At 37.3% G+C, this 18282-nt stretch overlaps 1 protein-coding gene across 14 annotated transcripts in view; it reads left to right on the plus strand.

Moving 5' to 3' along the window:
* INPP4B (inositol polyphosphate-4-phosphatase type II B) overlaps positions 1-18282 on the plus strand; it is a 717274-nt gene that overhangs the window by 526339 nt on the left and 172653 nt on the right. The window lies entirely within an intron of this gene.

The raw sequence follows: 18282 nt of genomic DNA on the forward strand, positions 1-18282 counted from the left end.
AAAGAAAAGTAGAGAAAAAATCATGTTGAAGACTCAAAAGGGAAATAGAAAAGATTGTAAGGAAATTGACTAGAGATCTCAGTAGAATATAAGGTATGGTTATTATGAAAAGGAATTAGAAAGCCCTAAGTTGAGAACCATCACCTTTTAGGAAAAATGCTGAGAAGAAAAGGATAATGGAGAAAATAATGAAATTTTAAAATGCAGTAGGCAAATTAAATCCACAAAGCCAGCAGAGAAGAACAGATTTGACACTAAGAAGTCACATCTCGGATGTGGAAGACAAACACAATAAGTTCTTCTCAAATGTTCTTTCTTGGGAAAGAACAATTCATGCAAAAACTTGGAAACAGTGAAAACTTATGCAGGTTTTTATTTTACATGCTAAAATCAGACTAACCTTATACTTACTTCTCTGCAGAAGTCCATGGAGTAACATCTACTGATTTTTGATTTTTTGAGAGAAAAAGGTTGTGGCCCACTTTATTATATAGGGTCAAGTTATGACTTTTTTTTTTTAATGAATGAAGGCAATGGAAATGACATACTTAAATACGCAGAAGCTCAGAAAATGTCATTCACCAAACTTTCTTAAAGAATCTACCCTCGAAGATATATGCTATCCAACTGAGACAATAATTTAAATTAAGAATTATATTTATAATATAATATAAATTAATATACTGTAATCATTAAATTATAATATGAAATTAACATGATATAACATAACAAATTAAGAATGTAAGAATGGGACATTGTCCTACAGAAGGACTTGAAACATTTTTCTTGGTTGGGTGAAATCTCCGGCCCAGACAGAGCTTTACTCTGAAGTTCTTTTTTCGGCCTCTTTTGTTTTGTTTTAATTTTTATTGGAGTGTAGTTGAGTTACAAGGTTATGTTAGTTTCTGCTGTACAGCAAAGTGAATCAGTTATACATATACATGTATCCACTCTTTTTTAGATTCTTTTCCCATATCGGTCGTTACAGAGTGCTGAGTAGTGTTCCCTGTGCTATACAGTAGGTCCTTATTAATTATCTATTTTATATACAGTAGTGTGTATATGTCAATCCCAATCTCCCAATTTATCCCTCCCCCCTTTTCCCTCCTGGTAACCATAAGTTTGTTTTTTACATCTGTGACTCTATTTCTGTTTTGTAAATAAGTTCATTTGTACCATTTTTCTAGATTCCACATATAAGCGATATCACATGGTATTTGTCTTTCTCTGTCTGACTTACTTCACTCAGTTTGACGATCTCTAGGTCCATCCATGTCACTGCAAACGGACTCTTTTACCCCTAGTCTTACTCAGATCCCAGAAAGTGTTATACTTACCTCAACCTTCCTCTCAACAGCACAATTTTAATGGATTTTCTTAGGTGGTTTGATGAAGACTGTGGGTGTCATCGTGCCCTTATCTTTCAGTAGTTGCAAAGAGTACAAGGTGCTTCATTTTCATGCTTGGAAATCTATCTTGAGAGAATTATTTTTTAAAAAGCTTCGAGTCTTTTCTTCAAAAAAAAAAAAAAGGTGCCAGGGCAACTTTATATTATGCTAAGTAACTGAAACAGCTACTTTCTGAATCTTTAAAATAACTGTTAACTAAATTATATCATTTTAGTTGGTGAAGAGCAGTAAGTAAATGAGCAGTAGATAAAAGCTGCCATTAAGTCCCTATTCATAGGACCTGTGGATGGATGGAGATAGTTATAGATGGATAGACAGAGAGATAGACAGACACACAGACATAGATATACAGTCTTTCTTTCCTTTTCTTTCTTTCTTTTTTATTCTTAGGAAAGTCAGTAATCACAGTATGAATTTAGCTGTATAACAGGGGGTGCAAAAACTTTTCCTTAAGGACCAAATAGTAAGTATTCCACAAAATATTTTACAAAAGTGAGATGTTTCCTCTCAATTACCAAGATGATAAATTTGCAAACATGGTCAGACTTCTGTGAAGTCTGGATTTTGACAATCCTACACTTTCTTTCACGAGCCACTGACTCTTTCAGTCTCACTCTTCACCCCAGACGTAAACTTTTCTACAACTTCTCTGTGTTGGTGTGTTGTCATCTCCCTATAGGGGTAATTAGGGTATTATTTGAACACTTTGTTACATAACTTCCCTCCTTTACCAAGGGAATAGAAAACGGGAAATTTTCTGAAAAGACTGCTATGATTGATATCAGCCTCATAAACTCGCAAGTAGAGATTTCCTAAGTTTGAGTATGGATTTAACTGTGAACAAAAATAGCAAGTAAGAAAGGGAATTTAGGGAATATTAGGTATATGTCTAGTCACAACTGTGTCTTAAAGACAAGGCATTATTAGTAGTTTTGTAATCTATTTAACTCGGTAAGAATGAAATCCCACTCATGCATTTGAAGGTCTATTATTAATTTTATCATGTCTGGGATTGGTAAACACTTGACAGGCTAAGTTAGTGTGAGTCTGTTGGCAGGGACCAGGTGTGTGCATGGTACGCCTCTATGCCTAATGCATACCTGTATGTATCAGTGAGGAAAATGTTGTCCTTCTCAGCCGTCATGATATGGAGTGTAAATGTTGGCAGGGACATAATGGTGCAGCAGCTACTTCCCCTCACTCATACCCAGTGCCCTTGCCTGCAGCTGCCATCTAAAACTTCTCTTGCTATTAGTCCCTTAGTGTGACATTGGACTCAACGTGAACTACTTTTATTGACTTTGAGATCGTACATACACAAAGTCTTAGGGCTGTGATAGGGTTTAAATCCTCTGGGGCCTCCCTCTGATTAGTGCCTCCCTAAGCACTAATACCTTCTGAGTTCAAGTTCAGATATATAACATCTGTTGCGTTGGCTGTGACGTGTTTTCACAACGCTAAACTTTGAATTTTATATTACGGTTTAGGCCCCCAAAATTCACAAGCAGGAAATCGTAGATGACAAATTATGTTTACTGTTGTGAAGAAAGGCTTATATTAGCAATTTTCTGCCTCTTTGCTCCTGAAGCCATATTTTTAAAAAGATATAAAAAGTGTGGTAATTTTTTTCTGTAAAAATAATATATGGTCACTATAGAAAATAGTGAAAATATAAAAAAGAAAAAAAAATCACTCTAAACACACCACCCAGAAGAAATACTGTGTCTTTATTTTCTAAATCTACCCTCATCTTCGTGAGCCTCACTGTGGAAAGCAGACTTTTGGTCCCCATGATTACCATGCCCTGGTATCACATTTAAATCATTCTCCCTCCAATAATTCCTGTCTCAGTAAATGCCACCCTCTCTTCAACAGTTCAGTGGAGAAACATAAAACATAAGTATTTTTGTCTTGTCTCACCAAACCTATCCACATTCCACATTCAATTTCAAGTATCAATTTCTAATCATGCTAATTCCACAATTTCCCTCAAGTTCATTTATTTTTTATGTTTTCACTCTATCCATTCTAATCCCAACCACCATCATTTCTTGCCTGTGATAGTGTAATGGTCTATAACGGCTTTTCTGCCAATGGCTTTGCTTCCTTAAAATCCATGGTTCACGTTTTTATGAACAAATGATACAATTGAACTTATTTACAAAGCAGAAATAAACTCACAGACATAGGAAACAAATTTATGGTTACCAAAGGTGATAGCGGAGGGAAGGGAGAGCAGAGAGTTTGGGATTAACAGATACATACTACTATATATAAAACAGGTAAACAACAGTGACCTACTGTATAGCTCAGGGAAATATACTCAATATCTTGTAATAACCTATAATGGAAAAGAATCTGAAAAAGAATATATACATATATGTATAACTACATCATTTTGCTGTACACTAGAAATTAACACAACATTATAAATTAACAATTCTTCAATTAAAATATAAATAAAAAAGAAAAAGATCCATGGTTCACATTACAGACTCACATAATCTGATTAAAAATGTTATAAATATGCAGATTTCCAGCAGGAGTATCAAGGAGACAGCACTGATGTATAACCTCTTAAGTGCTATGCTGGAATTATGTGTTGGGAAGGGAAGACGGGGAGGTCCTGCTTACCAAGTATCAGTATAACACCTCGCTTCTGAGAAGTTTACTAAATGATTCTATAATCGTGATACCTAAGGGATGTGGCATTATAAAGTAGCCCAGTTCTTTGATCTAGCCTCCTTGAAGGATGGGGGGGAAAACACAACTGTTTTATTATAGAGTTAGTGCAATGGAGAGAAAAAGGAGAGTACATGTTGAAGACAGCTCAGAGATCCTAAATACATAGAAGATGTGTGTGTGTGTGTGTGTGTGTGTGTGTGTGTGTGTGTGTGTGTGTTTATGTGTATTTTTGCCTGTGTTTATAATGCCACAGGCTTTACAGTCCTTCACCTTGGGTTGCATACAGGCAAGTTATGTAGGTCTTGCCAAACTACCACTTATAAAATTTTTATAGCTTGTTTTAGTGTTGCCACGTATTTTGTTTATATTGAGTATTTTCTTCAGAGTTTGTATTACTTCAAAAATTTGCTTTGTAGTTTTGATTTGCATTTCTCTAATGATTAATGATGTTGAGCATTCGTTCATGTGTTTGTTGTCAATCTGTATATCTTCTTTGGAGAAATGTCTATTTAGGTCTTCTGCCCATTTTTGGATTGGGTTGTTTGTTTTTTTGATATTGAGCTGCATGAGCTACTTGTAAATTTTGGAGATTAATCCTTTGTCAGTTGCTTCATTTGCAAATATTTTCTCCCATTCTGAGGTATCACCTTACACCGGTCAGAATGGCCATGATCAAAAAATCTACAAACAAAAAATGCTGGAGAAGGTGTGGAGAAAAGGGAATCCCCTTGCACTGTTGGTGAGAATGTAAATTGATACAGCCACTATGGAGAACAGTATGGAGGTTCCTTAAAAAACTACAAATAGAACTACCATATGACCCAGCAATCCCACTACTGGGCATATACCCTGAGAAAACCATAATTCAAAAAAAGTCATGTACCACAATGTTCATTGCAGCTCTATTTACAATAGCCAGGACATGGAAGCAACCTAAGTGTCCATCAACAGATGGATGGATAAAGAAGATGTGGCACATATATATGGTGGAATATTACGCAGCAATAAAAAGAAATGAAATTGAGTTATTTGTAGTGAGGTGGATGGACCTAGAGTCTGTCATACAGAGTGAAGTTAAGTCAGAAAGAGAAAAACAAATACTGTATGCTAACACATATATATGGAATCTAAAAAACAAACAAAAAAAATGGTCATGAAGAACCTAGGTGCAAGACGGGAATAAAGACGCAGACCTACTAGAGAATGGACTTGAGGATATGGGGAGGGGGAAGGGTAAGCTGGGACGAAGTGAGAGAGTGGCATGGACATATATACACTACCAAATGTAAAATAGATAGCTAGTGGGAAGCAGCCGCATAGCACAGGGAGATCAGCTCAGTGCTTTGTGACCACCTAGAGGGGTGGGATAGGGAGGGTGGGAGGGAGACACAAGAGGGAAGTGATATAGGGATATATGTATATGTATAACTGATTCACTTTGTTATAAGCAGAAACTAACACACCATTGTAAAGCAATTATACTCCAATAAAGATGTTAAGTAAAAAAAAGTTTGCTTTGCTTAGTCAACATTGAAATGTGTCAGTTAATAGAAGAAATGATGGAACTTCTGGCGTTGAAGCTCCATGGCAGCTACACATACCATATTAAATGATGGTGTACACATATATATGTTTAGATGGGAGGCTTGGGTGGCCATAGGGTGTTTGGTTTTATCAAAACATATACTTTTCTACATTATAATATGATGTTTGAAAACTTATTGTGGTACAAAAGTTTTAAAGAAATGAAGTATTTCGGTGACAATGAACCTCATGGTCCATAAAACTCCCCAGGAAAAAATTAGTTTGATTTATATCATGTATTTTTCCCTTTTTCTCCTGTTTCATTTCTGCTCTCTCTATATTTTTCTTCATTGGTCCCAGGGGTGAGGAAGGAGAGAAACTTCCTTGAATATAATTTTGGGAGTCTAAAAGAAAGGATAAGAATAATTTATAACAATTAACTTTAAGATGTCCTTAGGTTTTATATAAGACATAAATATTTGTGTGTACCAGGCAGAGGAACAATCTTGTAAATAAAATATAAACATCTGAACCAAACCCTTTAGTAGGGAAAATGTAATAGAATTTGGGACATAGAAAGTTTAAATAAAAATCTTGCTAACACTTCTTTTAGAGAATGTGAATGCTTTCTCTTAGATTTTAGTGTTTGTAAATATCGTACATATACTAAATTCATGGTGATAAAATATTTTATGTCAATGAAGGCACTGTTTTGCTCAATACTATATATTTCAAATATTCTATATTCTTCATTTTTAGAGCTATATTACAGACCTATGATAAGTGTATCTATCTATCTATCTATCTAGTCTTAAATTTATTTCTTGAATGCACTATATTCTTATATATGCAAAAAAATAGTAAGATACTTTGAAATCCCAGGTTGAAAGCCTAGTTGCTGCACAGAGTTACATTTCAGAGACATGTTCTACATGCTGACTTAAATATTATCATACACTATTAAATGGGTTTTCTAAGCAATATACCTAGTTTGAAAGAAATGAGGAAGATACTTAATTTTCTGACCTTGCACCTTATCTTAAAGCATTTTGTGACTATTACATTCAAAAAGGTTCATTTATTATTTCAAACCAATAATGCTACAGGAGTGCCATTTAAAAAATGTTAAAAGTATATACTAGGAATTATGAACTAGAATATATTCATATAAATTCTATTTCAAAAAGTTGTACAGTAGGATTTTACCACATAGTGAGCCAACCTGTCCATTGAACGTGGTTAGATCTTCTTTTCAAAATTTATCACCAGACGAGGTTTCCCCTTCACACGGCCTACAAGGCAAACAAAGGCTCCTGTCTACCTACATCTCCAGCCTCATCTTACACCGTGTTTATTTTGACCTGGCTGAAGCACATGACTTTTGAGACGTCTACTGACATTTGCATACTTAGATAAAAGCACACTGAAAATCTTTACTGACCTTAAAGAAACACTGATTAGTGGGAAAAGTAATAAGGAGTCAGCTATTCTGTTTAGGTCTCATAGATACTGAATAAACCTCAAACTGATGAATTTCATAGATTTTTTTATAGTGTTCTATCTCTTCCACTTTGTTTCTCTTTGTGTTTCTTTCTGTCTCTCTTGTTTGCTTTCTCTGAGGAAAATCTTAAGTCCTAAATATCCAAAAGGGGTGCATAAAAAAGTATCCCATTGGGACTCCACTGTTGACTCATAGCTGATGAGTGTTATTTCTTCTGGTCATTTTTCTTCATGCAACGTTGATGCAAGGTTGGAATACCATGTGGTGTATTATTTATCATGGAAAGAGTGCATTGGCCCTACCAACTCCTAGTATTGAGGGCAGATGCTGTGTGCCATTAAGTTCATCATTATAGATTCTTGGTATCATTTAATGAGATGTCCTGTAGAGTGCTTAGTATCACCAAGCTGGCGATAGAAATATGTGTTTTATTTTGTTGTTTGGTTATTACCATAGCCCCACAGGAACAAATAAGGCAAAGCTCATTCAGAAGCATATTTGTCCACTGTGCCAGGATTCTTTATTTCACATGGATTGAGTAGGAGACAGTGTATGTTGTGATGATAAAAACACGGAATTGGAATAATTATCAACCCGAGTCCAAAACCTCTTTATCTGCCATTTGATACGTACCTATAATTTTTAGAAAATTACACGATTTCTCAATTTTCAATTTTTTTTTCACTTTTTAGATAATAATATTATCATTTGTCCTACAGAGCTACTGTAGAAATTAAGTGAACAATCAGGAGACTCTAGCACTTATGGCTGTGGGATTTGGGGTCTGTGTGTATGTAAGTGCATACCTCATAGATACGTTTATTATATGGTACTACAAATTCCCAGTGGGCAGAAAAATGGACTTCTCTCACAAAGCTGGTATATTTAGAGCTGAGACAGTGATTTTGGAATGATAGTCAGGCTTCAGACTTCAGATTAGTTAGGGCCTTCTGGGACACAGAAAAGGAGGAACTTGTCAATTTTCTTATTGTACTATTCCTGGAATCTAGCATAATACCTGGCATATAATGAGCACTCAGGAATGTAGTCTTTTCCCAAGAACAGCTGAAATTGCGTGAAGAGAATAACATGATTACACTTAGAAAAAGGGAAGCAAGTGTGGAGGGATAAAACAATTTAGGGGATGTTGTGTTTGTCTGGGCGAACAATGGTGGTGACTTAGACCGTGGTGGCTGGGGGGAAATGGTGAAATGTACAAACATTTGGGATTTTTTTTGATGAGCAGAGTTTGGTGGTGGATTATCTCTGGAGGTAAGGCGTGCAGAATAACTTAAGCATTCTGACCTGCATGACTGAATAGATAAGTTATAATTCTTTGATGTAGGACATAATGGACAAGCACAAGGTTTAGAAGAAAGAAAGGAGCCCTCTTTGGCTCTTAATTGAACCATCGAGGTCTTTGCTATTAAGTACAGATGCTGCTTGCTCCATGTGGCTATTGAAACTTAAGTTAAAATTTGTTAAAATGAAATGAAATTTAAAATTTTGTTTCTCCATCACCTTAGTCACATTTTAAGTGTGCAGTAGTCACATATGGCTAGTAACCATTGTAATTAAATAGCACAGCTTTGGAACATCACCATCACACAGAGAGTTCTATTGGACAGCACTGATCTAGGATAACCAGCAGTAGCATCTCTAATTTTAAAGAGTTCTAGTAACATAAATCCCCCCTTTCTTCCTGCTCATTGGAATTTAATGTAAAGAATAAGAAGGCTGACATCAAGCTTTACCCTTGTCTGCAAAAACAGAAGCGTTTTATTTTGTTTTTTCCTCAAGCTGATAGTATCAAGATATATGTTCTTGATGTGATTTCTAGTGAGAGTGAGATTGTGCTGTATTTCTAATGGAGAGTCTATCTAGCATAGTAGTTTAAAGCATGGGCACCCTAGACAAACTTCCTGGGCTTCATCCCAACTCTGCTACTCACTATCTGGATAACTTTGGGTAAATTACTTATCTTCCCTGAGTCTCAGTTTCCTCATTTAAAAAATAAGGATGATAATAATAATAGCTACTTCCTTGGGCTATTATGCATATAGAATGAGTGAATATTTATAAAGTTCTTATTATAGTGCCTGGCATGAATAAGGATAATCAGCACCGCTAAATATTTGTTAAAGGAATAGAAAATACATAAGAATTTTGTTTTGTTGTTTGAGATTCCAGCAATTATGGCAGCCAAGGCTGTCTGGTAAGTGCACACTTGAGCAAAATATTTGCACCAGCTCTTTGTTGACCTGGGTGGAATTTACATACAGATGAGTCCCTCAGATGGGAGATTCCAATCTTGTCCTCCTATTGAAGGATACTGGCTTAAAAGAAATCATACTCACCAGAAATTAAAATAAAAAAGAGAACAAGATTTGCATTCACAAGACCTCGGTACACGTCTTGATTCTGCCACTTCCTAACAATATGGCATCAAACAAGTCACTTTACTTCTCACTTATATTCTTCCCATTTTTCCAGAACAATGTTGTTCACTAGAACTTTCCACGATGATGGAAATGTTCTATACTGCACTGCCTACTCTGATAGCCATGTAGCTATCGAGCACCTGAAATGTGCCTAGTGAGACTGAATTTTTAATTTTGTTTAGTCGGGCTCTGGGACAATTATATCTGAGGAGTGTTTTAAGAGTAAGAAAAGAGACACATTCTGTACAAAAGTAACCTTGATTACCTGGAAAGCCTTACGGTTTTCCCCAAAGAGCTCTACTTCCAGCACTTTGAGAGCCTCTTGAATTCTGTCTACCTATGAAACTGAACTGGGTGACATCTGCACTCCAAATGCAGGAGTGAGAATTCAAAAGGGTGATACTCACAAACGTTTGCACTTTCTAAAAGTATGGGCATGAATAATGAAAAATGGTAACAGTGTGAGTATCTGTTCTTGCTTTAGTAGCCTTTCAGGTACAGTGAGTAATTTTCATGGCTACCCAAAATAAAAAGACATATATTAGTATATGTGGATTTAGGAGAAACTTCATATGAACACGCCACCATTTTAAGCATAAATGAAACACTGAGCTTTAACATATTAAAACAATAAATGACCATGTTTGACAAACTTTGAAGGGTAAAGAAGATGTTATGTGGAAGTAAATAAACACCAAATCACCTTTATCAGGAGCAGCAAATAGACTCTCAGGATGGAATAAGACATACTTATCATTCCTCGTTTTTTTCTAACGCAGCTACCTAAAATTAAATTATAGAATCCGGCTGTTTATCAGATACAAACAGATTCTGTGATTACAGCTAATTCCTCTAGTTACTGTGTTCCAATGCTTAGTCTTTGCATATAAACTTGAAACCTTGAGTGTATAGTACAACAGCCGCTTGTTTCAATGTCACATGAAAATCAGAGTGAATGACCACTCAGAATATCCAGTCACTTTTTCCAGTGAAATAGTGGCTCGTGGATTGCAACATTACCCACGTTGTCATTTACAAAAATGCATTTTAAAAAGGCCTGTGATTTATGGATGCAGTTTTTATCCCTTTACAGGTTAAAGCACAGACAGTTTGAATTGTGGGTTGAAAATACTGTGAAACTTGACATGTAGTTGAACTTTGTTCAGTTTTATGGTGTCACCGGGCCACTTTATGAAATGAAGCCACCCACCAGTCATTTATGGAGTCTACACTTCATTGACTATTTCATGTTTAATTTTTTTTCCTAATGGGTACATTTTTATGGCTTCTTTCAGGTTTGTTTTAAGGTCTAATTTTGCTTAATGAATGAAAGCCATTTGCCTCTTAAACTTGCCACCCACGTACACCCACATGTACTTTTAGAGTGTGATAACTACCAAAAGGCTCTATTTAAATTGTGTAGCCATTTTTATTCTACAAAATGGTATTGTACAGCTCATTGTAGGAAAATATTTCTATTTGCTTAGATAATAACAATTTCAAATAACATTTTAATGTCTTTCTTACTGGTCTGTATCCTTTGGTAGATAAATTTTTATCAGGCTATTTGGTCTTACTACCTTCTTGTAAATGAATTAACTGTTACTCTTGGGCACTCTTTCTTACAATAATTACTTTTCGTAATTTCAGGAATTTTTGAATTCACATAACCAGATATGTTAAGTTGATTATTCTGGGTTTACACTTCTAATAAGATAGGTGCTCACATGTGGCACTTTGGCCTCAGGACTAGAGATTTCTTGTGTATGTCCCTTAGACAGGCTGAGCATTTCTATGGTTATTTTTCTTTTGAAGAAGTCAGAGTATTTGTAAAATGTAGTGGGAGGGATAAAAGTTCATGAAAGAGCCTAAACTGTATTCTAGATGTTTCCATCTCACCACCACCCCCAACTTCTTTTACACCAAGCAGAAAGAACGCTTTCTGATGAATCTCTACATAGTTAGTGTATTACTCAGGATTCTCTAGAGAAACAGAACTAGTAAGGTGTGTGTGTGTGTGTGTGTACTCATCCTCAGATCTTCAGGGTGAGTGAGCAAGCTGGAGACCTAGGAAAGACTATGGTGTAGTTTTAGTCCAAAGGCCAGCAGGCTTGAGGCCCAGGAAAAGCCAGTGTCCCAGCTCAAAGTCAGCCTGGCAGGAGGAGTTCTCTTTTAGTCAGGGGATGGTCAGCCTTTTTGCTCTATTCAAGCCTTCAACTGATTGGATGAAGCCCACCCAAAGTAGAGAGGACAATCTGCTTTACTCAGTCTATAGATTTAAGTGTTAATCTCATCCAAAACAACCTTATAGAAACACCGGCAATCACATTGGACCAAATATCTGACACCCTGTGGTCTAGCTAAGTTGACACGTAAAATTAACCATCACAGTAGGAGATGCCATATGAAGATACATTTCAAATCTCTCTCTATCCTTGAGGAAGACATAACCAAACTAGGGTTACAGATCTCAACCGTATAAGGTTAGAAGACTCAACAGTGACTCATTTATGTATTGCATGTATCCATTTTAACTGGGGCAGAGCTCAGCATTCTACTTTGGGGTTAGCTTATATTTTGACTTTATCTCGAATTTCAGGAAAATCTAAGAATTACAGTCTTCAAGCAAATCTTTCATTCAGTTAACAGGCCTACATGGAACACTTTCTATGGGCAAAGGACTGTGGTAGGACAAGACGATAAACAAGACAAGTCTCTGTAACTCACAGACTCAGAGCAAAGTTTTCCCCATGTTGGAATTCCCCCCTTTGAATACATCATCATCAGGCTTTGAAACTACTTTTAAATAGAGGCTTTAAGTAGATGCTAAACTTTTTCCTCTTTGAACTAGGTTCTGTTTTGGTAGTCTTAAACCTAGCTTTATTTTTCAGCAGTAGAAACTGTTTACAGCTCTGTACAGAGAATTCCAGTATTAATTAGGGAGATTCAGTTAGAGCAGGTGGATGGCTGGAGTAAGGAAAAGGGCCGGATGCCAGTTTGCTTACTTGGTTTCCCTGTTGCCCAGCACCCTCCCTGTCCTTCTAGCCATGACAGCCCCAGGGGTGTAAGTAATGAAGTTTAAAAAACATTTACCTATTTACTAATCTTTCCAGTGTTTCATGCATTATATGTGAAAGCAGCTTTGGCTATTTCCTTTTCAGTTTCTCTGTGACTCATTTTGTGTTCAGTTATTTCTTTTTACTCTTCAAGAGTCATTTGGGTTTTTTTTTTTTTTTTGGTCTCATTTTCTCTTCATGTTATTTAATAGTCTGTGTTTCAAACATGTTATACTTAGTAGTGTGTTTCACATTATGGAAGGTTCAGAGGGTCATAATAACCTCCAGGAACTTGCAATTTTCCTAAAGAGAAAAAGCATGTATTTTTGAAATATTTAAACAAGGTAAGATGAAACAAACCATATAGGCAAAAATACACCAGAGATCTGTATGAATATTTCATCAAGTATCAAGAATGTCAGTCTTTACAGTTGAAATGTCAAGAACCATAGAGCATTAGGTATTTCTCAAGTAGGCCTTAGCAATCACCTGTCTCCTTTGGAGACATATTTTATATGATTTGCCTTTTATTTTTGTAGGTAGCAAAGTGAAAGTGGATGGATGGCAGTAAGTGCCAAGAGAACTTTAATGTGTAAGCGGCCCAAGCTTATTAGTATTTGAATATTCAGTCTTGTCTTTTCAACTTCCTGTGCCTACCTATTGGAGTCTTGGAGAATTGGAAAGAGTTAGAGACAAGCTAGAAAATTTGTTTTAAAAATAGAACTTTAGTGAGAGTAAGGTAGGGAATTCATAAGAGATTGTGTGTGTTTAGCAGGGCAGTGGATTTTCCAGAAAGAAATATTCATTGTCATTGTTGTAAGGTAGCAATTAAAGGAGACAGCTTTTGAAAGCAGAAGGTGTTACTGTGAGTAAAATGATAATGTTAATAGATAGCGGAGTGTTTTAAAAAATATTTTTCTATGGATTAAAAATGCATTTACACAGCTCATCACTTTTTCCATTCACACCAAAGGTTTAGTAAAGATGTGTAACTGTTTAATTATAATGTTAATGCCAGATTTCTGTTTAGATAAAAGTGGCAACATGCAGACTGGACCACAGGGGCCATTATCTGTGAGTCTCAGAATACTAGACACCACTATGCACTTGAACATATTTTAGAGATTATTACTGCATACCTAGTAGCCGTGCCACTTGAACTGAAAGATACAGAAGTAAAAAAATCTCAACTTACAACTTACCCTTTGTTCAGGTTTAATGTTAAAAGTACATGAAAGTTAAAAAAAAAAAAAAGTACATGAAAGTTTATAAATGTGATTTTAGAAGTCAACAGCTCCAGGTTCTACACCCCTTCACTCCATATATGTTCATTGAGTACCTTCATAAACAAGGCACTGTGTTTATTGTTTGGAATTTTGTTAATTTGTTTTGTATTTCTTTGTTCGTACAGTGGAGAATCTTATGGGGTGAGAAAAGAGTTGGTATAGAATTATAGTCTAAAAGGCTTATGTTTTTCTAGTGACTCTGAGATTAACAAGCAGCTTTATTTAGATGCCTCCATCTGTGAAGCAAGAGGTTTCAAATTGTTTCCTAAATTTCCTTCCAGCCATGACATTCTGTGAGTTTGTAGCTGTTGTTTTCTTTTACTGTATCAAAAAGGATATGTTAATTCTGATATCCTAAAACTTGGGTCATTTAAAGGGATATTTTGCAAGTGAAAGAGGTGCTGATAATTACAATGGAGTAACAAGTGTAAACTGGCACGTATGGTTGCTCCACCTCTAACATATGTTGGTTCAATGACAAATAATGGGGGAAATCAGGAATATAGCACATACATATACATACACAAAAAAGACCTTCTTCATCTATGTACATAAATAATTGCTGTGATTTGAACTATATTTCTGATGCATATACCATTCAGACTTTATGTATATAAAAGTCATATATATGTCATAAATATGTATGAAAGTCATATATATCATATTTATCAAAAATATAGTGTATATATATGTGTGTATATATATATATAACCATTAATGGAGAAGCAGAGTGTGTCAAATAGAGCCCAAGGAAGAGGAACATTTCCAAAGTTCCTAACTGTGTTGCCAGCCCTTGGGTACATGAGATTGAACAATGGGTCTGAACGTATCCATGGTGAGAAATAATGCTGCCCTGTGGAGGCTTCAGCAACTTCAGGTAGGATTGTTTCAGTGCAGACCTTTAGGGTTCTGAAATGTACTGGTGGTTCCTGCATCATCCCAGTGTGATACTGGGCCCTAGTTAGAGACTAAACCCCTGACGATTTAGACACAGAATGACTCTGGGCCTAGAGCTGCCCATTGTGAACTGGGTACTACTGTGATCCCATTGTATGATGTAGGAGTAATGTATTGTGTGGTGGGAGTGATACATTCGGAACTGGGCTTAAGCAGATCCAGGAGGTATGAGCATATATCGTAAAGAGCTGTCCCAGAGTCTCATGTCACTGATCTCATGTTAGTACCTCTATCTTATGATGCTTCTCTTGCATTTTGATTAACTCATGGAGGAAGAAGACACTCAAACTCTTAAAAAGATGGGTCAGCCTGATGTGTTAGGTGGACCTTAAGGTCAATAATGAAGTCCATCCAGTGGGGAGATCTGAGAAACAGTATGATTGTTAATCATTTAGAGGGAGAGATGGCCTGAGGTATGGATATATATTAAGTTTAGCAAAGTGAATGGCTTCACGGGCCTGGAAGAAATAAGATTAGAAGATTGGATTCAAGGAGTATGGGCAAGGGTATGTAGATGGGCTTACAGGAGTGAGCAGAAGTATGCCTGAGCCATGCCCATCAGAAAGCAAATACTCTTTATGACCAGAGAACATTATCACCTGCCCATGGATTAGCCAGACTCCTTTCTTGGACACTCCAGAGTTTGTGAAATAGACCCATGAAGAGAATGGCCTTGGTGGCAGACACAGGGGTTATACATGGACCTAAAGGCATGGCCTCCCTCTCCAAGGCTGATATAGCTACTGCCACTGCTAAATGTTAAATGCCAGAAATAGATTGGCAATGGACTCGAATATGGTACCATTCCTTGGGGGAGACCCAGCAGCTATTTGGTGGCAGGTCAATTACGTTGCATCCCTTTGACCTTGGAAAGGGCAGCAGTTTATCCTGGGACATGAAACATAGTCTGAATACGTGTTTCCCTTTTCTGCTCACAGTGCCACTGCTGGCACCCCCATCTGATGGCTTACAGAATGATCTGGTGTCCCACATAACATTGCTCCAACCAAAGGACAAGTGTTACGTAAAACGAGGTGCGACATGAGTTTGTAATCACTGCATGCCCCTCCACCCAAAAGCCACAGACCTGATAGAACAGTGGAATAATATTAACCATGAAAGACTCAGCTAAGGTACCAGCTTGGGTAAAAAAACTTAGGGTTGGGATACTATCCTCCAGGATGAAGTTTATATGCTAAACCAACAGCTGGTATAGGATGTTGTGCCCACTATAGCTAAAATATCCACCTCTAGAAGAAAGGGTTAGCCCTTATAATCAATCACAGTGCCCCACTTTTGGGGATCTGCGCTTTCTTTCCCTACAGCCTTAGACTTTGCCAGTTAGAATCCTGGTTCTTGGAGTATGGGGACAGGCGTTCTGTCAGGGGACCCATTAAGAGTCCCACTTAACTGGAAGTTGTGGTTGATTTCATGTGTGATCTGACTACCGTACATTCCTAACTAAATGGACCAGCAAAGATAGTAAGAGATACACCATGGGGAAGTAGGGCTGCTGAGCAAAGAGAAATTTATCTAGAACTCAGAGGTGTTCCATGGCCAGAAGTGCATGGGAAATTGCCACAACTAAAATTCCATAACAGCAAGGAAACGAAGAGTGACCTCACAAGGCAGCACTCCAGAAATGCCAGTGGAGTATGAGGCAAATTTGAAATGAGTGGTAGAATGATGAATACCAGCAGCTAAGGCCCCCAGAATCAGCTGGAGTATTGACTGTTGTGCTTGGTTCGCTGCTTCTCTTTAAATCTTTGGGAAGTTACACCTGGCCGTCATTTTGAAGGATTGTACTTGAACTTCCCTCTTGCAGAAGGTGAAGAATGTTGTCTTATATGCTATCTGGATTTCATAAATGGATCGGAATTGTGCAAGAAGTTTCCTGTCCTGGGCCCCGTTTTTGTGTTTTCCTATGCCCACTCACCCCCAACACGTCTTCAGGTTTTGACCACCTGCTCAATGGAGAGCCCCTCCTGGGCTCAGTTTATGTGCTTTTCTGTGCTGGCTTAACTGGAATGTGTCTTCAAGTTTTGACCACTTGCTCAATGGAGAACCCCAACCGGTGACACCATTGTCACCTTATCTCCTGATGCCACCAGCTTATCAGTCTCCCTCAAGGTGAAGACCAGCCATTATCATGCACCCAATGGTGGAAGTATCCGTGGAAGTATCCAGAGTGGACTTGGCACCTATATTTTACCAGACCCAGGAAAGTTCTGTCTCCACTGGAATATTGCCCCCGCAGTGGCTGCATGGAGGAGACAGATTGCATAACTAGAAGTACAGAGGAGCTAAAGTCCCATCGGATGAATCTTTACCAGTGAAATAGAGTAGATGGTAAGGAACTGGCATATAAATGCATTTTCCTCCATCTAACAATCTGTTCCAAGGTGCAGAGGTTCCGTATGACTTCTGTGGAGTCATTCCACATGGCCACCTAACCAGCTGTGTTTTCTTGTGAAGTTCTGCCCAGCTTGATAACGAACGACGTTATGCCTGTTTTCGCTTTTTCCCTTCAGCACTTCCCTTCTTACCTCCCTCTGACTGACCTAGGATTGCTTGATCTCAGGCCCTGCCTTCCAGAGAACCTGGATGGAGATATAAAACAAGGCTCTTAGATGCTAAAGTTTTTGTTTACTGAGTGACAAATCAAAATATAATACAAACAGCCCTAGCCTTCCTGATTGAAAAGTTTACTGATTTTCATGCAGCCAATTATCTTCTCTATTTTAATGTATTAATGTAATTAATTTCTTTCATTTTCTAAAAATTTACTTTCTTACTCTGCCCCATTTTGTTTTATACCTTTTTCATTACTCTAGTTTATTATACCTTTATTCTATAGTTAGTTCTCCTATATTTGAACTTTTTTTAAAAAAGGTTTTTTTTGATGTGGACCATTTTTAAAGTCTTTATTGAATTTGTTACAATATTCCTTCTGTTTTATACTTTGGTTTTTTGGCCGCAAGCCATGTGGGATCATAGCTCCCCGACTAGGGATCGAACCCGCACCCCCTGCATTGGAAGGCAAAGTCTTAACCACTGAACCACGAGGGAAGTCCCTGAACTTTTTTAATGTGGAGAAACCTTATGTTGTTTGTTTGTCCCTTTCAGAATGTGTATCTGTTTAATGTCCTCTCTTAGAACAAGAAAGCAGTGAACGCCAGGTTTCGTCTAGTTATTCCTGTATGTAAGTTTTGACATATTGGAGGAGTGTAATGAATTTTAAACCCCAGTTTGTAGATTCCTCCCGGCTTCCTTCAAGTCACTCCCTACAGAACGCTAAGATTTTCTGATCACACTTTGTCGGACTCCTCTTGGGCAGGGAGGTGTACTCCACCCCAATATTCCACACCGTAGTCAGGGGCTTCACTCTTACCGTCCCCTCCATTGCCACCTCCCTTATAATTA

Source organism: Tursiops truncatus, chromosome 5 (genome assembly GCF_011762595.2).
Source record: "Tursiops truncatus isolate mTurTru1 chromosome 5, mTurTru1.mat.Y, whole genome shotgun sequence".
NCBI lineage: Eukaryota > Metazoa > Chordata > Mammalia > Artiodactyla > Delphinidae > Tursiops > Tursiops truncatus.